Here is a 21,598-nt window from a genome sequence, read left to right on the forward strand (position 1 = left end):
CCCTGGACCCTGGCAGGGTGCTCGCCCCTTCCTCACAGTGCCGAAGAGGACCCCGCGTGGCGACCTCTGCTCCCCCAGGCCGAAGGGCACGGCAGAGGATGCGACCCCGGAGCCCAGACCCCTCGCGCTCGGTCTTGGAGGGCGAGCGGCCGTCTCCTCCCTGCGGGGCCCACGGAGCTGGCAGGGATGCCCGGCTCTCACCCCCAGCCCGGGAGACATCGGCGCCGGACCAGGCTCTCCTTCCCACTGCTCGCCCCGAGCTCCTGCCCCGGTCTCCATCCTCTCCCTCTGCGAATAGCTCCCCGCGCCCCCAGCAGGTGATGTCGCCCAGGGGAAGGTGTGAGCAGTGTGCCTTTAAGAGGAGCAGGAGAGCAGTGGTGGCTCCCTCCCTCCTGCTAATTGTAGCATCTTTTCAGCCCTGCTCCTCAGTCGCACTTGCAGGCTGCTGGAGGGAGCAGCTCCCGGGCTCCCAGGGCGCGTGCCAGCCGCAGGGCCGAGCGCCTGCGGGCCGTGGGCATCGCGCTGGGGGCAGGAGGGCAGCGCATCGGAGCGGCACCCACGCGCGGAGAGGCTTGTCCGACGGTTGCGCTCGACGCCGCGGAGCCCTGGCACGGGAGCCGAGATGGGCAGCAAGGATGCTGGCAGTGCCAGCCTCTCCCTGCCTGTCGCCGGCGCACTGGGGTGAGCGGGGAGGACCCCTGCCATCGTACCCTGGCATCGGCTGCCCCAGAGCAGGGCATCCCGCTCCCCTGCCTGCCCCGGGCACACCTGACCAGTCCAGCAAAAAGTGCCTGCAACTAACTCGAGGTTTGTGGCACTTCTTGGATAATGCCTTGTGTTTCTCCACGCAGTCTCCTGCCTCCCGGCCACGGAGAGCCTAGCGCCACTCGCTGCCCGGTGCCAACGGGGGAGAGAGGCGCAGGCCTCCGAAGGGTTAAGAGCATCTGCCCCGGCTCCAAGCGTGCGAGTGAGAAATAATCTGCAGAGATACATGTGCAGCGATCCAACGGCTGCTGCTTCTGCGAGCCGAGCTGAGCCGGTGGCTGCTGCTGCTGCTGCAGTTCGGTGCCAGCCAGAAGCGTCTCTGCCGGTAGAAGAAGCTCCCTCGCCGTGTCTGAAGACCTCGGGATGCCAGCAGAGCCCTGGCACGCTGAGCTGGGGTAGCCGTCCCCCACCGAAGGGATTATAGTCTCCTGCCAGATCTGCCCTCTGACCACGGTAGGTGCCATTTGCCCCGGAGCAGGCAGGGATCTTTGCTCAGCCGGACCCCCCGCTCAGGACCACACGGTTCGAAAACAGGCTTTTTTCCCCGGTGCAACAGGAGTGAGGAAGGGGTTGAGTCCCAGCCTCCCACGAGGGGACAGAGGTGGTGTGGGGAGGTGTTTGGCAGGGAGAGCCGGGGAGACCGAGTGATATTTTTCATCACTAGGAGCAAAGTTGTTGCCCAAAAAGAGAACAAACTTGCCTGGCGCTGTGTGAATTGCACCTCGGGGCTGTCGCATGTCCCGGGGGTGACAGGTGCGGTGGCAAAGGGTTGCACTTGGAGCTGAGGGAGCTGGGCACGGTGCCCACGCAGGCCCCTTTGCTCTGCACCCCCAGGGCACGGTGAGGGTAGAGGGACCTGGAGAGAGATGCATGTGCAGGGCAAGGGCTTTTTCTTCAAGGATTCAACTGAGGCATAAAGGAGAGGCATGCTCGTCTGTGCTGGGTTTAGTGCTCCCCTGGGATGAGGGGGCTCTGAGCTCCAGGGGTTGATCTCGGCTCTCCGAAGACAAGAAACCTATTTTTAGGAGCTGCTGTTTCTGCTGCTGCCGCCAGGGAAGGGGCTTTCCTGCCAGCTCTGTGCAGAGGCATTGTGTTTGCTCCTATTCACAGCTTTCCCACCTGAACCTGCCCCTGAATTTGTTGTATTAACACCTCCAAGGGAGAGAAGCTGCCCTCACATCTCCCGGGACACGTTAGAAAGATGCCTTCTTGGAAAGGCTCTGCCAACGTCCCAGGTGGCTCATGTCATTGCTCCTTTCTCACCAGCTGAGCAAACCCTAGATCAGCTTTGGCATGAGGCACCCCAGGAGGTTTGCTCTTTATGGCTCCAGCTGAACAGGGTGTTTTCAGGCAAGTTTTTCCAGCAGACAGACTTGGGGGCCGCGGTTATCTTGTCTGCAAGTGGTTCTGACTGACGTGTATGTGCGCGCGTGTGCATACGCATGTCATCCTCCAGACGTGAATGCAGATGCTGCCAAGGAAAGCTGGTAATACCTGATAGGATGTTTGTGCTTTCAGATGTGGACTGGAATTGGAGTGGGCACTGTGCAGATCTGTACTCCAGGCACACGGAGGGGATTGTGTCACTTGCTAGCATTGCAGATCTATTAAGATAAGCGAAACCGCGGGTCCCGGCGTGGGGTAACATTTCCAGAATTATTGATGTGGCTGCGTGGCAGAGCAAACGCTGTTATTCAGAGCTGCACCCTTCAGGAAAGGAAAAGAGAACACAACTGTTGTCTTCCCTGCAAATCTTTTTTGCTGCTTTTGTTTGGTTAGTTGCAGCTTCCTGATGAGAATACACTGCTGCTTAACCAGTTTGGCCAGAGTACTTATTACCTCTTCCTGAACTTCCCCAGCTTCAGTGCGCAATGCTTCAGGAAGCACCGGTGTCTCGTAAAGACAGATAGAAAGGGATGCTAGTAACAAGGACCCAGATCTACCCCAGCAAGTGCAGAGAACTTGTATTGCTTGTGTGTGCAAATGGGACAGGGTTTGGGGCCCCCAGGCAGAGGGTCTATCACCCAGAGCTCATCTCTGCAGGGCCTTGCTGCTCTTGTCAGATAGGGCGAGGGGTCCGCAGGACAGGAGCGGAAGTGGGACTGGGAGATCTGCTGCTATCTGTATCAACCAGACATTGTCCCCCGGAGAGGAGCGCGATGCTGCAGTAGGAGCGCTGGAGCACCTCCTCTGCAGCTCTGTGTCCTGGGAGAGCGGCTTCCCAGGTGCTCAAGCTTCAGACAGGGTTTGCTCCGCAGCCAGTCCATAGATGCATCCTGTGAAGAGGGTCTGACTCTCTTCTTATTTACCCTGGCATCAGTCAGGAGTAACTGGACCCAAGATGGTGGAGTTACACCAGTGTGTGAGATCAGAATCCAGATTGGTCTCTGCACCGTCACCTGCAAAATGTGATGGACAGTAAGGAGCCAGATTACCACTGTAATCAGATGCAGACAACCCTGGAAAGATTATATGGTAGTCACCACATTTACTGCTATTGCACACAGACAGAACAGCAATTAGGGCCGGCTGAGTTCTGCACTGTGTTCCTCACAGACCTGCCGTCACAAATTGTAGATGAATTTGGTTCAAGGCTGTTGGCAGTATTTTTTATTTGTTTTGCACCACTGTTCTAGCAAGTCCATGTACTGGAGGGGAAGCTTGTTGAAATGGGCAGGTTTTTAACTCAAGACACCGGTAATGCATTTTGAATTTGCAAATGCGAACATTTGCATTACAATCCTGATTCTTAGTACTATGCTCATCCAGTCAACAGCAACTCAGCATGTGACCCAGATCATATCTCACCAGATTGCTTTTGGAATAATAAAATACTTGGCATCGAACTTCCCCATGACTGATATGGTAATCAAGTATCGTTTGCTGGAATTATATGGCAAGTAATTTTGAGAATAACAACTAAGTCCCGATCTGTTAAACAGTTAAGAAGCAAATGTAAAAAGATTAATTTTTAAGAAATGTTTGATGTGGAATATTTCCCTGGCTCCAGTGGTGATACATGCAGAAGACAATCATTATGTGACTGCAGTGCTTCCAAGGCAGCTGAGTCTGACACCTGGAATGCTTTTGCTAAACCAGCGACAGGTGGTCAGAAGTCTGTCTGGAAACTGTTGAGCCCAAGATGAAATATGCCTTTTTGTTAATATCTGGAGTGTAATGATGCTGCTAGTGCAATTGAAATATTTGTGGCTTTGTACAGTTTGTAAAATGTGCACACAGTAGGTGGTGGCATCAGATTCCTCTTTGTGAATGCACATATTTATATTATGCAAAGGTTTTCTCACTTTGCTGCATTCAGAGGATGATTGGAGATACCGTTCTTGTTAGGCAAAAAATTGAGTTTGACTTCATAGGTGAATTCAAAGAGCAACTTCTGTTTAATACATATAGCAGCAAATAGGAAGAAAGCTGCTTAAAGATTATTTTAATGATGAATCATTATGGGGCTCTCACCAGGCTGAAAAGCAATAAAAGTCAAAATGAAGTGGTAGGATTTAATCATCTGGAAAGTATATCGAAAAAAAGACCTGTATTATAGGCACAGAGCTTACACCACATCAGAGGGGAAATATTTGGAGGGACAACTGTATCAAGTGGTTTTTAGCCTCAAAGATATGAGGCTTCTCTTTTCTATCATTTCTGGTTTCAGAGGCTATCATCTTGGGTTTATTTCTAATTCTTAAAGATGATGATCAGCATATCCCAGCAGTCATTTCTCTGTAAATGTTGTGCCAGCTTACTTTTCTTCTCCAGGCCGTCATTTTTATTACTGATTTTAATGACACGCTGTAATTTTCCAAAATCAGATTCATTTCAGTATCGGTCCAAAACCATAGATGCTGCTAGCTGTGTAACTGTGGATCACAAACTGTTCAAAGACCCATAGCTTTACTGCAAAGCTATGATGGCAAGCATCCAAGCCTCATGCTACCTTTGTTCAGCTGACACGGATTGTAATGAGTGCACTTTTGCTTAATGCAGCATGAATAGAAATGATACGTTTCTCAGCCGCTGGGTACCACATTCTGCTCACAAGTCCACAAATGACAGAAAATTGACGTCATCTTTCATGTCATTTAGGTGCTATCTGCTCCGTATGAATATCGTATCCATTTGGTGGTGGCTGCAGAGTGGACAAAGGGGCAGGTTTTCTGTGAGTGGCTGTAGCGCGCTGACATCCTGGCTCGTTCGCTGTCCGTGTCTTGCCGCACAGGACGAAGCCAGGCTCTTCCGAGGTTTCCACTTGAGGTCCACAGCCTGAGAAGCCAGCCGCGCAGCAGGCCCTACCTCACTTGTCTAACTTGGGATCAAACTAACATTTCTACCCTTGCTTTCACCTCTTGGGGAATGCAGCGGATGCTGTGAGGATTTGACAACCTGGCGCCGCTGAGACCCGTTTCCATTTGCCACGATTTATTGGTGGCTGAATAATTATTTTTGGTTCTTTCTCAGGCAGTGAAGCTAAGTTGGCATCTCACCTCCATCAAAACTGTCGCAAGCACCTGACTGCCATCTCACGTGGCAGTGATGTCTGGAAGGAGGAGAAGGACCTCCCTGCCGATTGCAAGTATAATGACTGTGGCTTGGGAGGCAGAAGGTGCTTTCCACCTGGGACCCGTCCTTTAGGTCTTGGCCCTTCAGTGCACTGAACAGCTCCTGGGTGCTGGTGCTGCCTTGGCTGGGCGTGGTGGGAGCAAAGGCATTCAGTACTTCGTAGCATCTGGCCTGCCAAATTTAACTGTCTTTCGGAAAATGAGCAACTTCATCAGTTGACAGCATAAACCACAGTGCTGCAGTGAGCAGTGTCTGTTCCCTGCGCATAAGACATCTTTTTCTGAAACCCACTGCTTTACATTTCTTTTATGTTGAAATCGAGCCGGGGACATCTGTATGAGACTGAAGGTAAAGTTGAATGAGTACAATATAATTAATTTAGTGGCATTCACAGATATCTTCCCATCATGCTTTTTCATTTCTATCTGCTGGTTCCCAGGGGTGATCTGATGGCCACCTATAAGTTTATCAGGGGTGACCACCAGGATCTGGGGGAACGTCTGTTCACCAGAGCGCCCCAAGGGATGACGAGGTCGAACGGTCACAAACTCCTGCAAGACCGTTTCAGGCTGGACATAAGGAAGAATTTCTTTACTGTCCGAGCCCCCGAGGTCCGGAACAGCCTGCCAGCAGAGGTGGTTCAAGCACCTACTTTGAACACCTTCAAGAGTAAATTGGATGCTTATCTTGCTGGGATCATATGACCCCAGCTGACTTCCTGCCCCTGGGGTCGGGGGCTGGACTCGATGATCTCCCGAGGTCCCTTCCAGCCCTGATGTCTATGAAATCTATGAAATCTTGCAGGCGGGTGGGGAAACAGCCACACAATCTTTGTTGGTTGGCTGAGGCTATTCTCAGCTGGTAACTGCTTCCCTTTCTTTATGCATCTGCATGCTAGTGACTCGCCCCATGGGGTAGCCCTTCACTCCAGGCAAAGTTGTCACTGAATTCAGGGGTAATTCCTGGCTTGTGGAAAGCAGCATTTGACCAGTATGTCTCACTTTGTCAGTCCATAGCACAGAGATTTATTTATCTGCAGTAAACCCAGGCATGCATGTAACTTCATGATTTCCTAATAGCTCGTAGTTGCTAAAAAATTTATAAAAATGCACTTGAATGGCTGTGTCAGAAGTGTTATTTGGATATTGGATAATTAATGTATAGCGGTTGTCATTGGAAGTGAGGTGCAGGGCCTCCTACAGCTCTTATTCATAAACTGCAGCTTGATCATTATACATTTGTTATAACATGGATCCAGTCTAGAGGAAGCTTTCTTTGCAGTTGTAAAGGTCCCCAGTACACACTTTGGTCCATGGCAAGGAAAGCATCCCGGCGTCCTGGCTCTGGCCGTACTAGTCCACCGTGCTTCCTTTGCTCACAACCTCCCATTCTTTGCTAAGAACGGCTGTGAATCTAAAAATGCGCGTGAGCACCTGTGGCTAATGCAAGTGTCGGTGAGGAATACATTGCAATAATGTCCATAGGTTTTCAAAGTGAAAAGGGACTGTTGTGATTGTGCAGTCTGTCTTCCCATGTAGCACAGCCCTAGAGACTTTCACCCGGGGGTTCCTGCCTGTCTTTGAGGCACACACGTGGCCTTGATGCGAGGACTCAAATGACTCTGAATCTGTCCTGTTCCTAGGGACGTTTATTCCGTGGGTAATTATCTCCACTGTTTAAAAAAATTCTAGTGTTGATTTTGTTGAGCTTCCATGTCCATCATTTAGATTTTGTTTCAGCAGGGTCTGCTGCTCTCTGCTTTCAAAGGTACTTCTGGGCTGTGATTAAGTCAAGGTTTAACCTTCTCTTTGTTGAAATAAATACATGATGCCCCTTTAATCTTTCACCATAGAACCAGTTTTCCAGACCTTGAATTCTTGTAACTCTTTTCTGGACCCTTTCTGATTTTTCAACATCCTTTCTGAAATGTGGATACGAGAAGTAGGCACGCATCCAGCACAGAGTTTGCTAATGCAGGATTCAGAAGAGACATCACATTCCTGCTTCTACTCAACCTGGCCTGTTTAAATGTCCAAGGTCGCTATTAGCTCCACTAGCTCAACATCTTCATTAACGATGTGGACATTGGAGTCAGGAGTGGACTGGCCAAGTTCGCCGATGACACCAAACTCTGGGGCAAAGCATCCATGCCAGAAGATAGGCGGGTGATCCAGGCTGACCTGGACAAGCTCAGCAAATGGGCAGACGAGAACCTCATGGTGTTTAACACCGATAAATGCAAGGTTCTCCACCTTCGGAGGAAAAACCTGCAGCATCCTTATAGCCTCGGCAGTGCTACGTTGGTTAGCACTACAGAAGAAAGAGACTTGGGGGTCATCATTGACCACAAGATGAACATGAGCCTGCAATGCGATGCTGTGGCTTGTAAAGCGACCAAAATGCTGGCTTGCATCCATAGATGCTTCTCGAGCAAATCCCGGGACGTCATTCTCCCCTTGTACTCAGCCTTGGTGAGGCCGCAGCTGGAGTACCACATCCAGTTTTGGGCTCCACAATTCAAAAAGGATGTGGAGAAGCTTGAGAGAGTCCAGAGGAGAGCCACGCGCATGATCAGAGGTCAGGAAAACAGACCTTACGATGACAGGCTGAGAGCCATGGGGCTCTGTAGCCTGGAAAAGTGCAGGCTCAGGGGTGATCTGATGGCCACCTATAAGTTTATCAGGGGTGACCACCAGGATCTGGGGGAACGTCTGTTCACCAGAGCGCCCCAAGGGATGACGAGGTCGAATGGTCACAAACTCCTGCAAGACCGCTTCAGGCTGGACATAAGGAAGAATTTCTTTCCTGTCCGAGCCCCCCGAGGTCTGGAACAGTCTGCCAGCGGAGGTGGTTCAAGCACCTACACTGAACACCTTCAAGAGTAAATTGGATGCTTATCTTGCTGGGATCGTATGACCCCAGCTGACTTCCTGCCCTTTGGGCAGGGGGCTGGACTCGATGATCTCCCGAGGTCCCTTCCAGCCCTGATGTCTGTGAAATCTAGAGCGTCACTCTGGGAATCCACATTTCGTTGGCTCTTTGCCACGGTGCCGTTGCCCTTTTCAAAGTCTCTATTTTCCAAGGAAACATTCCCCATTCTGCGAGCATGGGCATGCGAATGTGCATTTGGCTGCGTCAAAACACTTGTGGCTTGACTGTGCCTGTCTTACCAGTCCACATCGCTCTGTAGCTGGGACCTGTCCTTGCAGATGTTTACCACCCCAGCCAGTGCTGGGCAGCCATTGGCGGAGGACTTGGTCCCTGTGGATGCCATTGCAACCACTCCTGTTCTTCAGTGGTTCCTCATGAAGAGGAAGATTTGGGATTCGTCCCTGCTGAATACGCTTTCTGTGCACCATCATGATTGCGCATGGTAATGATTTTCTAATCAGAACATCTTGTGTTACAGGGTTGGGCACAAAGTGAAAGCTGTGGGATTAGTACTGGTATCTTAGCCATCTAGTCTTGTCGTCTTGTTGAAGAAGGATATCAGCATCATCTGATGGGCCTATTTTCATAAGAGCACGCTGACTGACATTTAATTGTATTACTGCTGTTTAATGTCTTATTGGCTGAGTCCTCTATCAACTCTTCCATGATTTGGTCTGTAATTGCCCCAGTCATTCTCTTTGCCCACCAGAAATATTGGCACAACACTGGCTTTCTTCCAGTCCTGCTTACAGAAGCACTTTTTGGTGGTCTCTGTGTGCATGTAACATGTATTACCCGCTCTTTCTCCCCATCTTACAGGCTCGCATTCAGATCCCTGTTGCCTTGTTAGCCTGTCCAGCCTTGGACATCCCTGGCTTGTCACCTCTCCCTGCAACAACTGCAGCTGTTTTCTTCCCGTCTGGCCTGCATTCCCTGTCTAGCTGGGATGCCGGTGGACACTCTCTCTTGCTCTCCTTTCCTTCTTTCCTTGCTGTTTTTACCATGTACTTCCCACTGCCTGACCTGCTGCTGCTTTTCCTCCCTTTAAAGCTTCCCGTCCTTGCTCCAGGGCCCCATGGGGCTCCACTCTCCCCACTCTCCTCTGCATTTTCTGCCTGCTGTCTATGTCCACTTCTTCTCTTATCTCGCCTTAGTGATTGCTCCCACACTACTCATTCCCTTTCCTGGTATGTTGGTGTCTTCCCTCTTCCTTGTGAACACACGCCAGCCAGGACGGCTTTCCACACTGGTCACCCAGCACTGGACAGGGGAGTAAAGTGATTAAATGGTGCACATCCTGACAGCAGGTTTGACCCTCAGTTTACAGGCTTGTCCACTCTTCATGTGCCCCAAAAGAGCATTCGCGCGTCTCTTTTCAATACTTCGACTACTGGTGTTGTGTGTGTGTGTGTGTGTGTGTGTGTGTGTGTGTGTGTGTATGCAAGCATGCCTGGCTGTACATATGTATGTGTGCGATGGTCACTGGGGCACAGAGCTTGGAAAGATGTGGGGATGGGACAACAGTTTCTTTTGGGAAAGGTGAGTTGCCTTGTGCACTTTTGTTCCCAAGCACTGTCCTCTTCCTGCACGGTTCCCCTCCTGCTTCTCAAGGCAGAACCAGCTCCGGAGGATGCGGGGACTGCCCAGCCCCTTTGAAGCCCTGAAGGAAGAGCTGCATTTCTGAGCTCTCCTGCGAGGGGAAGAGTTCATTCTCTGTCTGTCCTGCGGCATCTTGTTGGCTCAGATGCTCCCAGGCTCTCTGGCTACACCGCTGGGACAGGGAGAAGAGGAGGTGCCGTCTGCGTGTCTTCCTCTCTGGTCTCCTGGTGCTGCAGGGAGGGAATCTGGACCTGTGCTGGGGCTTGCTGGAGATGGACCTCATGCTCCTTCCGGGGGCTGCAGCGTGCCACGCCTGGGCGCAGGGTAGGCGTGAGAGTGCCCTCACTCTACTGAAATGGAAAGGTGAAAGCTGGCACGGACCCACGTGCCTATTTCTTGCTGCATGTGGCCAGAAATCCACAGAGCTATCTGCACTGTGCAAGCAGGAAGAGACATCTCAATGGCAGGGCTATTCCCACCCCCCGCCCCCTTTTTACTGAGATTTTTTTTAACCTACCTGGGAAAGTAGTTTTGCCTTTTAACCATCAGTAACCCATTGTACTCTGGCTGTCGCATAATGGAAACCTCTCTAACCTTCATAGTTCATCTTTGTAAACGATGCTGTGACTCCAGAGATGTGAGCTCAAGCCTTGCTTCAGCCTGACTTTGAAGGACACTCCCAGCTGTACAGGGCACGTGGCTCTCTGGGCTAGGGAATTGGAGGTGGCTGGCTGTGGTGCTAGCCACGTCACTGTGCTCCATGTTGTTGGCTACAGGAACCACTGTCCTTTCCTCAGGCCACTAAGCTCGAGAAGACCATTGGCTGATCCTACTTCTGGGCTATGTGTGTGCCCATTTCGCCCTTAGCACAGAGCTAGGCTGTCTGGACACATAGGTGAGTCAGGCCGGGCTTGTGAGGGTAAATACGGTGGTGCAAAGACCTCAGAGCAGAGATGCTTGCTGGGACTGCATCCTGGCTTGGAGGGAGCTAAGGTCTGTGTGGTGCTGCCATCTCCTCTGCTCCCTGCACCTTTGTGCAGAGCAGCGCTCGCAGACAAGGAGCCTCAGGAGATGCTGAGCTAAGAAGCCCTGTCGTATTCCCTGGGAGAACGTGTGTGTGTGTCTTTTTCAATATACTAACTACCGTTGTGTGGGTTAGGGCATAGGATTGTAATGAAATGTTATTGCTCTGTGTATTGGACACACTGGCAGTGGGGATGTGGGATGCTGTCCCTCTCTCAGCCCAAGGTGCAGCACGTTTTCCAAAGGCAAGCCCAAATGCTGTGGTTTGTGGTGAACCCTGAAAACAATCAACACTCTTAATTGGAGAGTGAAGCTATGTCCCTGCCTGCTGCTGGCTGGGGTTTCTGCACTAGTTCTTGCTGCATGTGTCTTTAGTCTGTTGTGCTGGTCTGAGCCTGCCAGGGGACTTTGCCTCTCCCTGGGTGGTGAACATATTTTCAAGGCGTTGCTTGCATCAGGGGGATGATTCCTTTCCTCCGTGTCACCTCCCTTGCAGCTGGCAGGGTCAGAGCTGCACCTGCATCATGTCCCAAGCTGCTGCCAGGGGGGCAGGTTTCTCTGGGGTAAAGGGGCAGTTGTTGCCCTCTCTGGCATGGGAGCAGGCCTCTTGGGGTGGCCTTTTCCATTTGTGCAGAGGGCGGACAAGCGAGGCTACGTCTCCACACATTTGTTTCCTCCGCTGTTGCTGGAGTTTGCTGTGAGCAACCTGTGAGCTCTACGGCAATTCTATTTAGAAGTCAAAAGTTTTGTACTGAGGCTCTGGTGATGCAGGGGGCTTGTGGGCCATGCATTTGGGCCTGCTGGTGACAGGCTAGACACCTCAATCCCTGTCATCCAGCCCTGTACGAAGGGATCTGTGGTATGCAGAGCAACTGTTAACAGGCAAGGGCACAAGTCTGTCTGCCTGGGAGGCTGTTGGGGATTCGCACAAAAAATCTGGCCCGTGCTGCAACACATGAACACTTTGGATTGAAACCCAACGTCTTGGCTCCTTCCACCCACCCCCCAAAAAATGAATTGGAGACCTTCCAGGCTGCAGCTCCTCCTGACGCACGCTACGCATCTCGACTCTGCCTGAGGGCATGACGGAGCTGGGAGTACTTAGCACATTTGGGGGTGGGAAGGCTAGAAGTGAGTGCATACTTTAATGCTGAAATGACATCCTCAGACCTTGCAGGGGCTTTCATGGGTTTTGGCACTGCTGTTTTTACGTTGCATTGGGAAACTTTTAATTTCACTAATGGAAGCAAAGGCCCATCTGCAGGAGTGCGGCGGCTGTGAGATGTCACGGTGGCCTTCCCAGTGGAGCTGTCACCGTGCAGGGTGCTCAGTGCTGTCCAGGGTCCTGAGCCCTGGCACCCAGACAGACGCTGCGCAGCTGAGGTCATCGTGCTGCAACAGCTGTCTGGTGCACGCAGGTTTCCTTTAAACTTGCCTGCCGGCCCCATTCATCGTGCGGGAGCAGCATGGGCGCGCACAAGTTCAGCAGCGTGCCTGAGTGCAGGAGCCCTGGCGATGCGAGTTGCCACGAAGTTTGATTACAAATCACTCTTGCAGACGACTCTCGACTGTATCCAGAACAGACGTGAAGCAGCAGGGTGAGAGTTGAGCTGACATATGTGCCCATCACCTGGCGAGATGTTGAATGTACGTGGGTTTTGGTTACCCAGGGTTGATGAGCAATTGGCACCAGCCCAAATCAGCTTTGGCTCCAGGAACCAAGCTGTGAAAAGCAAGGAGGCTAACTCCACAGAAAGAGCCCTTGGGGAAAACAAATGCTTATCATTTGTGTGTGGGGTTCAGAATACAATGCTAGATTGCTATCCAATGAGTGTCATATTTAGGCTTAACAAGCTTAGCTAATCATGCAGTTCTAATGATCTGCAGGTCATCCAATTATTAGCTGTGACTGAATGAAAAACAGAATCCAGTGCCAGAGCGCAAGGCTTTTTATTGCAGACAGACTGAGCCCTTTCTTGCTTTCTACAAAATGTTTCTCTGCAGAGGCCTTGGCACGCTCAGGCATAGTCATCTCTCAATATGAGCCAAGGCGTGACCTGTCCCCTGCATCGTTGCTGGTAGATGAGCACTTGGTGCCGTTGGAGAGGGGATTGACAGGGTTCTCATCTGGTCTTGCAAGAGATATGAACTGGGGGAGGAGAGCCGGAGGTCACAGTCCTCCTACATGAAACCATGGGCTTTATGGTTGGGGATTTTGTGCGTTTGTTTTGAGACTTCTGGACAGAGGTCTTACACGTTGCATTGGGTAGAAATCTCCGTTACTGAACATGACTCACAGGCCTCTCCTTTTTACTGCCAGCTGAATGAGGGAGGAAGAGAAACTGTAAATCAGACAGTGAAATTCCAAGTGGTTTGAAAACGTGTCTCTGGAGCATGGCTGTTCACATGAAATAGCAGCAGATCCCACTGGAGATGTATGGTGTTCAGCACAGGGCTTAAATTTTTTATGTTGCTTTCTAGGATGAAGGAATCAAGTCATGCAAATTTATTTTTGAATTGGAAATGAAATACAGTAAAAAAAAAATAAAAATGCCTCCCACATTTTTCAATGTCTTGCCATGGGACACCATGTCCTGGACAAGGGGCCATTCTTTCACTCTTTATTTTTGACAGATGTAGATGCTATCTCCTAAAGAGCTGGGAAAAAATCCCAACCAATCATTACCAGAGATTCTGAAAGAGTTGTGATTCTGTTGTTCCCATCTTTTATAAGAACTGGTACAATAAACCAAGTGGCAGTCAAGGGTAGATGTAAATCAGGCAATGTTTTATGTTTAAAAAGGATGCGGAGGGCAACATAATGATTTCTTAACAATTCCCTGGCTCTCTGAAGGGGCGGCTGTCTGTGTTGTAAGTCTTGGAGCCCAAGTGCAACCCACTGTTGCTGCAGTGTTTTGCAGTAGGGTGAGGTTTGGGAACAGCAGCAGTCTTCATTTCCCTGCCGCCTCTGCAGGATCTGGTATCTTCAAAGTAAAAAAACAAAAATATGCTGTTTGGAGACTTATAGATTGTTGTGGACATGGGATGAAGGTAGCAGAAAAGGACTTTGTAAATGAATTTAGCAAATAAAAGCCATTTAATTCTTAGGTGCTGCTGAACAAATGCTTTTGTTAAATGCCTTTGAATAGCAAATGGCAGGGGGTCAGACTCGCTGATCTGCTCAGGTCCCTTCCAACCTGACCAACTACAAAACTATGGATAGCAGTCCTTAAAGGGTCTGCTGTTCCTGGTCTGTAAGGATGTATGGTTGAGAAGGGTGATCTGCACTATGCCTCTGGGAAGCAGCTTAATTCAGGACAGTGGGTCTATAGAGAGGGTATAAGAATGAGGCATATTCATCATATCAGCACTGGATGCATATTCGGACAGCTCTGGATCAGCTCTGAAAGCTGAAGCACTCCTGGGACTCAATGTGCAGCCTGAAAAGGACTCTCTAGAGAAAGTGTCATCTTGGGTTATCCTGAGGTCCTCATCAGAAGTGTGGAGGGGCTGTCCCCTGTACAGCAATGTGTAGCAGATGGAGCCCTTGTGCAGCCAGATGTGCTACAGATGTGCTGCCAGAGAGGTGGTGGAGAGAGCAGGCTGTCACTGCCATGTTTCTTGTTGGCACCTAAGCTTTTCTGAGCTGCCATACCAGGGGAGAAGACAGGCCTTCCTCCATCACGCCAGGTGAAGACTCTCCGCTAAGCAGCTCCACCCGGCTTGCCCTGGATGCCACGTTTGGGCATCCCCTGTCTCTTTCAGAACTACTTTAATTTCTGATTTAGTTTTTCCATGATGGTGTTTTGTTAGTGCTTATATAACGAGAGGGAATTCAATTAAGATCTCAATTTTGTGGGCAGGCACTGAACAAGAATTACTAGAGGGAGCTTCTCATAGACATCTAAAATCCTTCTTTTACGATCCCAATTTATAGGTCTTTTAAGTCTGCAACACAGTTGCAGATAGAGGCACTGAACATACTCATGGACCGATGCTGCAGTCCTGCTCATCCTAAGATTCACTTAATTGTGCTGAAATGAGGAGGCTTTGACTTCAGTGGGAGATTTTCCTGAATAGGGACGCAGATTTTAAATAGAGTTTGGGTAATAATGTCTTTGCTATCCAAGGAGCGTGTGGCTATGACTCATGGTGTCATAAATACTACTGCTATTACACTGAGCATCCAAGTGAAATTGCACAAAATTATATATTTGTCAGGGTTCTTTTCTTCAACGGCCAGACTTCAAAATAGAAATGCTTTTCTGCACGGTCTGAACTGCCGAATGTTCTTGCTGGCCCACCAGACAGTTTAATAGGACTCCCAAACTCTATAAATAGCTCGTTCATCTCTTAAACAAGCATTGAGCTGTCTGTTGTTCTCCTTTAATCTCACCCCGTGACACGGAGACCCACCGAAGGACACTCCTGGTTGTCTGCACTCCACCTGGGCCACACTACTCCCACTTTACAGCATCATCTGCAAGCTTTTACCTGGTCTGGACCACACTGGTTAGAGATTGCTTTGGGCCACCTGCTGCCTCTCTCCTGGTCTTGGAGGGCACCTTCCTGCCATTTGCAAATGCACAAGGTGCCTGTCACAACCAGGCATTTGCCTGTAGGGGAAAGCATTGTTTAGAAAGGAAGACATGCTTTTTCAGCTGCTTTTAGTGCAAAGATAGAGCAGCAGCACTAAGACCTGATGTACCAGACCTGCATGGCCCACAGGTGGAGAACTTCTGGTCCAAATCAAAGACGTTTGGTGGGTGCATGATTACTGCCACGAGAGTAGCTTGAGCCAGGAGAAGAGCGAGAAGGGCGTTAACATACTCTGCGAAGGCTGTCTGGGAGTATCAGAAGTGTTAACCCAGAACAAATTTTGGTGACAGGGAAGCCAGTGCCTCCTGTTGACTTAACCGTGTTTACTGAATTCTGGAGAAACCTAAAGAGATGATTTAAGTTTTTTCCTGGTTTTGAAAGTTTTTTCTTGCTTTCAAGTTTCTTTGCCTTTGGATTAATATTGACATCACAGCAGTGCCCAAAGCCTCCAGCTAAGGTTGGGACCCCGCAGTAGCGGGGGTTGAATACATATGAAGGGAGTGGCAGGGTTTGCAAATGGAATAGACGAGAAGCTGTGGAACCTGCTTCCCCGCAAGGCTGAAAGCACATGAGTTCGGGATAGGACAGGACCGTATCCTGCATTCATGCAGGGGGCTGGACTACCTGATGCTTAGGGCCCCTCCTGCCCCCATGACTCCATGACAAACATGAGCAATAGGAAATAGGAATATCCTCGGGTGTCCTGGGACAGTTCTCCTCTTCCTCCCTCCCCCTGGCAGGGTGAAGTTGGGTGCTTGAGTGGGGCCAGGAATCGGGATTCCTAGGCAAGGGAAGGCTAGATGTCCATCAACAAGGACAAGTGCAAAGTCCTGCACTGAGGAGGGAGCGATCCCCTGCACCGGAGCAGGCTGGGGTGATGGGCTGGGCAGCAGCTCTGCAGAAAAGGACTTGGGGGGGACAGGGGACAAGCACCTGAACAGGAGCCAGCAGTGCGCCCTTGGTGCCAGGAAGGCTACTGGCATCCTGGGCTGCATTGGGAGGAGCGCTGCCAGCAGATGGAGGGCAGTGATTCTTCCCCTCTATTCAGCACTGGGGAGGCCACATTGGGAGTCCTGTGTCCAGCTGTGGGCCCCCCACTGCAGAAGGGATGTGGACACATTGGAAAGAGTCCAGTGGAGGGCAATGAAAATGTTTTGGGGTCTGGGGGATAGGACTGGTGAGGAGAGGCCAAGGGAACTGGGCTGATTTATTCTACAGAAGAGAAGACGGAGGGGGCCGAAGAGCAGCCTTCACCTCCCTGCCGGGGGCTGCAAAGAGGATGGAGCTGGGCTGGTCTCAGTGGGAGCAGATGACAGGACAAGGAGCAATGGGCTTCAGCTGCAGCAAGGGACGTTGAGGTTGGATATTAGGAAAAACTTTCTCATGTGGAGGGTGGTGAAGCACTGGGACAGGCTACCCAGAGAGGTGGTGGATTCTCCATCCTTGGAGGTGTTTAAGACCCGGGTGGGCAAAGCCTTGGCTAGGATGATCTAGTTGGGGCTGGTCCTGCTTGGAGCAGGGGGTTGGACTGGATGAGACCTCCTGAGCTCCCTTAACACCTGAATTTTCTGTGATTCTACCACTGAGAATTATAGTGCACATGTGTCCTAGCTTGACAGGCTGAGGAAACCCTGCTTTTTTTCTAGAAGTCCATTTGAGTGGGGTACTGTGTGTCCTGGGCTGCAGCCTGCACCTGGGGAACAAGTCAGAAATCCTTGCTTTTGACTTAGATGTTCCTTTCCTGCTCCCATTCAGCAGCATCAGAGCTCTACAGAAAAGGCCCTGCAATGCCTGTTGAACCTGCTTAGGCTCTCAGGGGACACTTGTTTGCATTGTGTATAGAGGGGCTTCAAATCTTAGTCCTCACTTGTGCAACAGGAAACATTGTGTAGTTACGATGATGCCCCCCTCTTGATGACTTACCAGCTGTGGAACAATCTGTGATCTATGACAGATCATTCTGATTCATAATGCTTTGCCTTGTCCATGTTTTTCTGATTCATCTCATTAATGAATATGAAGGAGGATTCTTTGCCCACATAGCAAAAATGTGAGTGTTGGGGCTACGTTAAAAAAATGTGCATACGCGGAGGTGAACCCTCCTCTGTGCACAGTAAGAGCAGGGGTAGAATAAAGTCCAAACATTTTTCTCTCAGCAGCCACTTGCCCGTCTCTTGTGCATTTTGGAATGAGGGATTTCTGCATGCGTTCAGCTAATTGAGCATGAAAGGGCACATGCACAACACTGATGAGTCGGGCGAGTTTCTCTGTTTGCAATAGCATGATGATCAAGGGCATGTTGATCAACATTAGCATCCGCATCCCATTCTGCTCACATCCTCACGGTGTAAACTGCTCCCAGCAACTCTTCTCCCTTCATTCAGGCGGCGGCTGCTGTAATCAAAGAGCATGTCGCTGGCAGATGAAAGCCTACTTTAATGATGCGGAGGCAGAAATATTAATTCTTAAAATAAAAGCTTTTCCTTTCGTAATCTCTTTAAGCCTTATGGATATTAACTACTGTATTAATAACCATTTTTGGTACATGCCCTACCAGTAGGGCAAGAACTCTGCGCGCAGAGCGCTGGAAAACGAGATGATTGCAGATCACGTGGGCAGAACTGGCAGCCTTTTGTAGCACTCCTTGGGCTGTGAGACGTAATGTGGCTTTGAGTCTCCAAAAGTAAGATACTTGCATCGAAACAGGCATTTTAATTTTGTTAGTCAGGCACACTTAGGCTGTGTTTATTATGAATGATGTTGCCTTGCATTAGCATATGGTATTACTGCTTTGGGAGAGCCATGAATGTCATTGGTGCCTCAGAGAGTACAACAAAGAGTATAAAAAGCTCCCGGAGCTTATATGCTACCTCTGGCAGATGATGTAGGGACTTGGGCATCTTCAGCCAGGCTCAGACCCGAGGTCCTTCTTGCTCAGTGTCTGCCTCTGACAGTGGCAAGACCAGCTGTCTCAGACGAAGGTACAAGACCCCCGCAATGTGAGATGATCTCCCACCAGCCTCACCTGGATTTCTAATGGTGAGGGATTGGCCTGGCACCTTGCAGGTGTGTGGGGAGCTGCCTTGTCCTGGGGCCCAGCTGGAGTTACTAGGGAAAGGAGGCAGTGATGTGGAGCCTGCTGTGGGGAAGGAGAGCACAGATGTTGGGGAGGCAGCACAGGCCTTTTGCATCATTTCTCCTTATGGGTTTTTTTTTTTTTTGGCTATATGAATTGGTAAAAGCTTAAAGGAAAAGTTCATCCTGAAGTCTGGCCCCAGCATATGATATCACTGCTTTGGGAGAGTGATGAATGTCAGTGTGTCCAGGCTAGGACAGGGCCCACACAGGATGTCTGTGTCTGGAAGCAAGGGAAGGCGGCGGGAGCATTTACAGCACGGGAGGGCGTGCCCATTGTCCCTTGACTTGATCCCGTCGCTGGTAGCAGTTCTGTGAAACCATTGCAGAGCGCCCCTGGCTGTGCACAGATCACCTGCATCTTACAGCTGGAGTGGCTTTTACATTAAGTCCGAGGTAATGGCCTGCCAACAAAGCAAAGCTATTTTCCATTGATTTCCTGTAAAAATGGAGCTATTTATTGCCATCCTCTGTTGCGGTGTGGCATCATTCGCTCCTCTTCCGCACATATGTGTGGGTCTGGACTGGCCTTGTGCCCTCTCCGTAGCGCCTGTCAGGTTCAGTTATTCTTTAAATGTGTTGCATGTAATTAAAATAAATGGGATTTGGTGCTGGTTCTGCATTAGTGCTACCAACCACCAACCTCCCTTCCAGACGCACGTACAACCCCATACGCAGAATATGACCGAGAAGGTGCCAGCTCTCTTCCAGTGAGGCCCTGCTTCTCTCGCAGGAGGTTTGGCCAACTCATGGTCAGAGGCCGCGGGGCCAGGATTTGGCCTTGGTGTTAGGCGCCGGATGCAGGCATGGGGTGGTGTGCCTCCTTCCTGACTCTGAAGAGACAGACCATTTCCTCTGTCTCTCTCCTTCCTTCTTTCTTTTTCTCTCTCTCTCTTTCTCTCTCTCTCTTTCCCTTTCTCTTTCTTTCTGTTTCTCTTTCCAGCTTTCTCTCTCTCTCCTTCTTTTTCTCTTCCTGCTTTCCTTCATCTGATCCAAAGTTCATTGAAATCAGTGCAGACTCCCATACTCCCATGCATTTTAATCTAGCTAAATCCAAGTTCTGCATCAAGGAACAAAGCATGTAGGGCACATTTGCCAGCTGGGAGATGGTCCTACAATGCAATGACTCTGAAAAGGACTCGTGGACCTTGGTGGAGTCCATGCAAACCTCAACTTCCAGCAGCACATGGATGACACTGATTGCTGGGGGTGTCGAGGAGGATTAGGAAGGGGGTTTCTGGCAGACCCACCTGCATTGAAGCAGGGGTGGTCCATGTATGGCACGTGGCACACAGCAGATGGAGAAGGGAGGAAGGGAGCAGAAAGCAGAGCAACAGATTGGGCAGGAGAAGGGGTTTGGAGTGGCTCTTGGAGAAGGTATGGGACTTTGGTACTTTGCCAAAAGGGCAGCCCCCACTGCCTTGCAGTGAGACACTAGAAAGCAGCATACTTCGCAGGTCAGAAAGGAGGCGAAGAGGAGTCAAGCACCGACATGGGAGGAAGATCGCTGAGCCTCAGGGAGCTCTGACGCTCCACGGAGGCAGAACGGCAACGACAGCAGCTGCTCCATCGACCTGGGCTAGTATCAAGGTTCATAGCCCTCTGGTTGCCAGACCTTAGGGATGTGGTGGGCTCGGGCTGGACTTCTGGGGGATCATGTCTCTCTACAAGATTCCCTATTAAGTTAAACCAACTGGTATTTTTAAAGGTCCCACTTCAGATGGAGCAGTCTTTACATACAGCGTTTTCAAGAATTTATTTAAAAAATGGGGAAAACTTTTTTTGATTAGGGGGAAAGAATTTTTTCCACTTAACTCCAAGCTACTGTGGTCATAAACGTTACCGTTAGTTTCACTAGGTACAAAATTAATAGACATAAATGCAACGTGTGTTTTAAGTTGACTTAAGATTTCTCTTTATGTCAGAATCAGAATCAAGGAGGATTTTGCAAGTAGAAATGAATAGTAGAAGTGCAGTTTTGAGGTTACAAAGCCCAATCATTTTACCTTTTTATCCCAAAGGAGTACAAGACTGGGGCAAAAGGGTATTAACGCATCTAAAAGATTATCGGTGTTAGAATCATTTTCCTCCCCATAGCATAACTTCACTTTCCAGTTGGTCCACTGAACTGCCCAGTTGTCAGAGTAATACTGAGCATTTGGCTGCATCGAGATGACTACCTGTGGAGTCAGTCGCAGAGTTGAGGCCTTCATTCGTTTCTGTCTTGAGGTGCCAGGCTTCAAAGGAACCGACTGAACCTGATTAAAACAAATCAACATAACGTAAAGCAAAATCCCCCGAGCGTATTTATCACGGGCAGAGAGAAGTTGTGTCCTGGCCTCCGATGAGATTTTCTAATTCGCAATAAGTAGCTAAGTCTCACTGAAGAAAAGGACTTCATGGGTCACTGCAGCAATATTACAAAATCAAAACAAATGACACCGGCAAGGCAAACCAAATTGTACCTTTGAAAAATAATAATGACAGGGGTTTTATCTTAACCTTGATCTGGCAGCTTCAGAGCCCTTCTCCAGCATTAATGAACCAGTGCAATGCTCTGATATGGCTGGTGCTGTGAGCACTTTAACCCATGTACATTTAAACACAAGCCATATATAGCTCAAATTCCAGGTTCAGAGCATGGACATAGCATTGTTTTTCAATTATATTGTGGCACAGAAGAATAAGCAGAGCATGAGGCAGAGTAAAGAAGCTGGGAGCTCATTGGATTAAAAAATACAGCATGCAATCAACTGCACTGCTGTTTCCAGATGAACTGGCCAGAAGAGGCTGCAAGGGAATGAGACGTGCGTAACTCAAAAGAATAAGAAGAAACCGAGGAAGATATTTCATTAAAAACAAATCAAAAGCAGCATGGAGTCTAAACAGAAAGTTAATTTAAAAGTTAGGATGCAGTGCAACGTGTGGCTGAAAAATAACGATCAGGTAATTTGAAACGTGTCGGCAGCCA

The 21,598-nt window shown here is 49.7% G+C and overlaps 1 protein-coding gene across 2 annotated transcripts in view; it reads left to right on the top strand.

The window, feature by feature from the left end:
- The first annotated feature begins 783 nt into the window (after positions 1–783).
- Positions 784–21,598, top strand: part of HTR2C (5-hydroxytryptamine receptor 2C) — a 334,603-nt gene continuing 313,788 nt past the window's right edge. For both annotated transcript variants that reach the window (XM_090061134.1, XM_090061135.1), the window contains exon 1: positions 784–1,218. The gene's annotated coding sequence lies outside the window, so the exon portion shown is untranslated. The remainder of the gene's footprint in view (positions 1,219–21,598) is intronic.

The sequence above is a fragment of the Crocodylus siamensis genome, chromosome 8, assembly GCF_052110815.1.
Source record: "Crocodylus siamensis isolate JL-2025a chromosome 8, ASM5211081v1, whole genome shotgun sequence".
NCBI lineage: Eukaryota > Metazoa > Chordata > Crocodylia > Crocodylidae > Crocodylus > Crocodylus siamensis.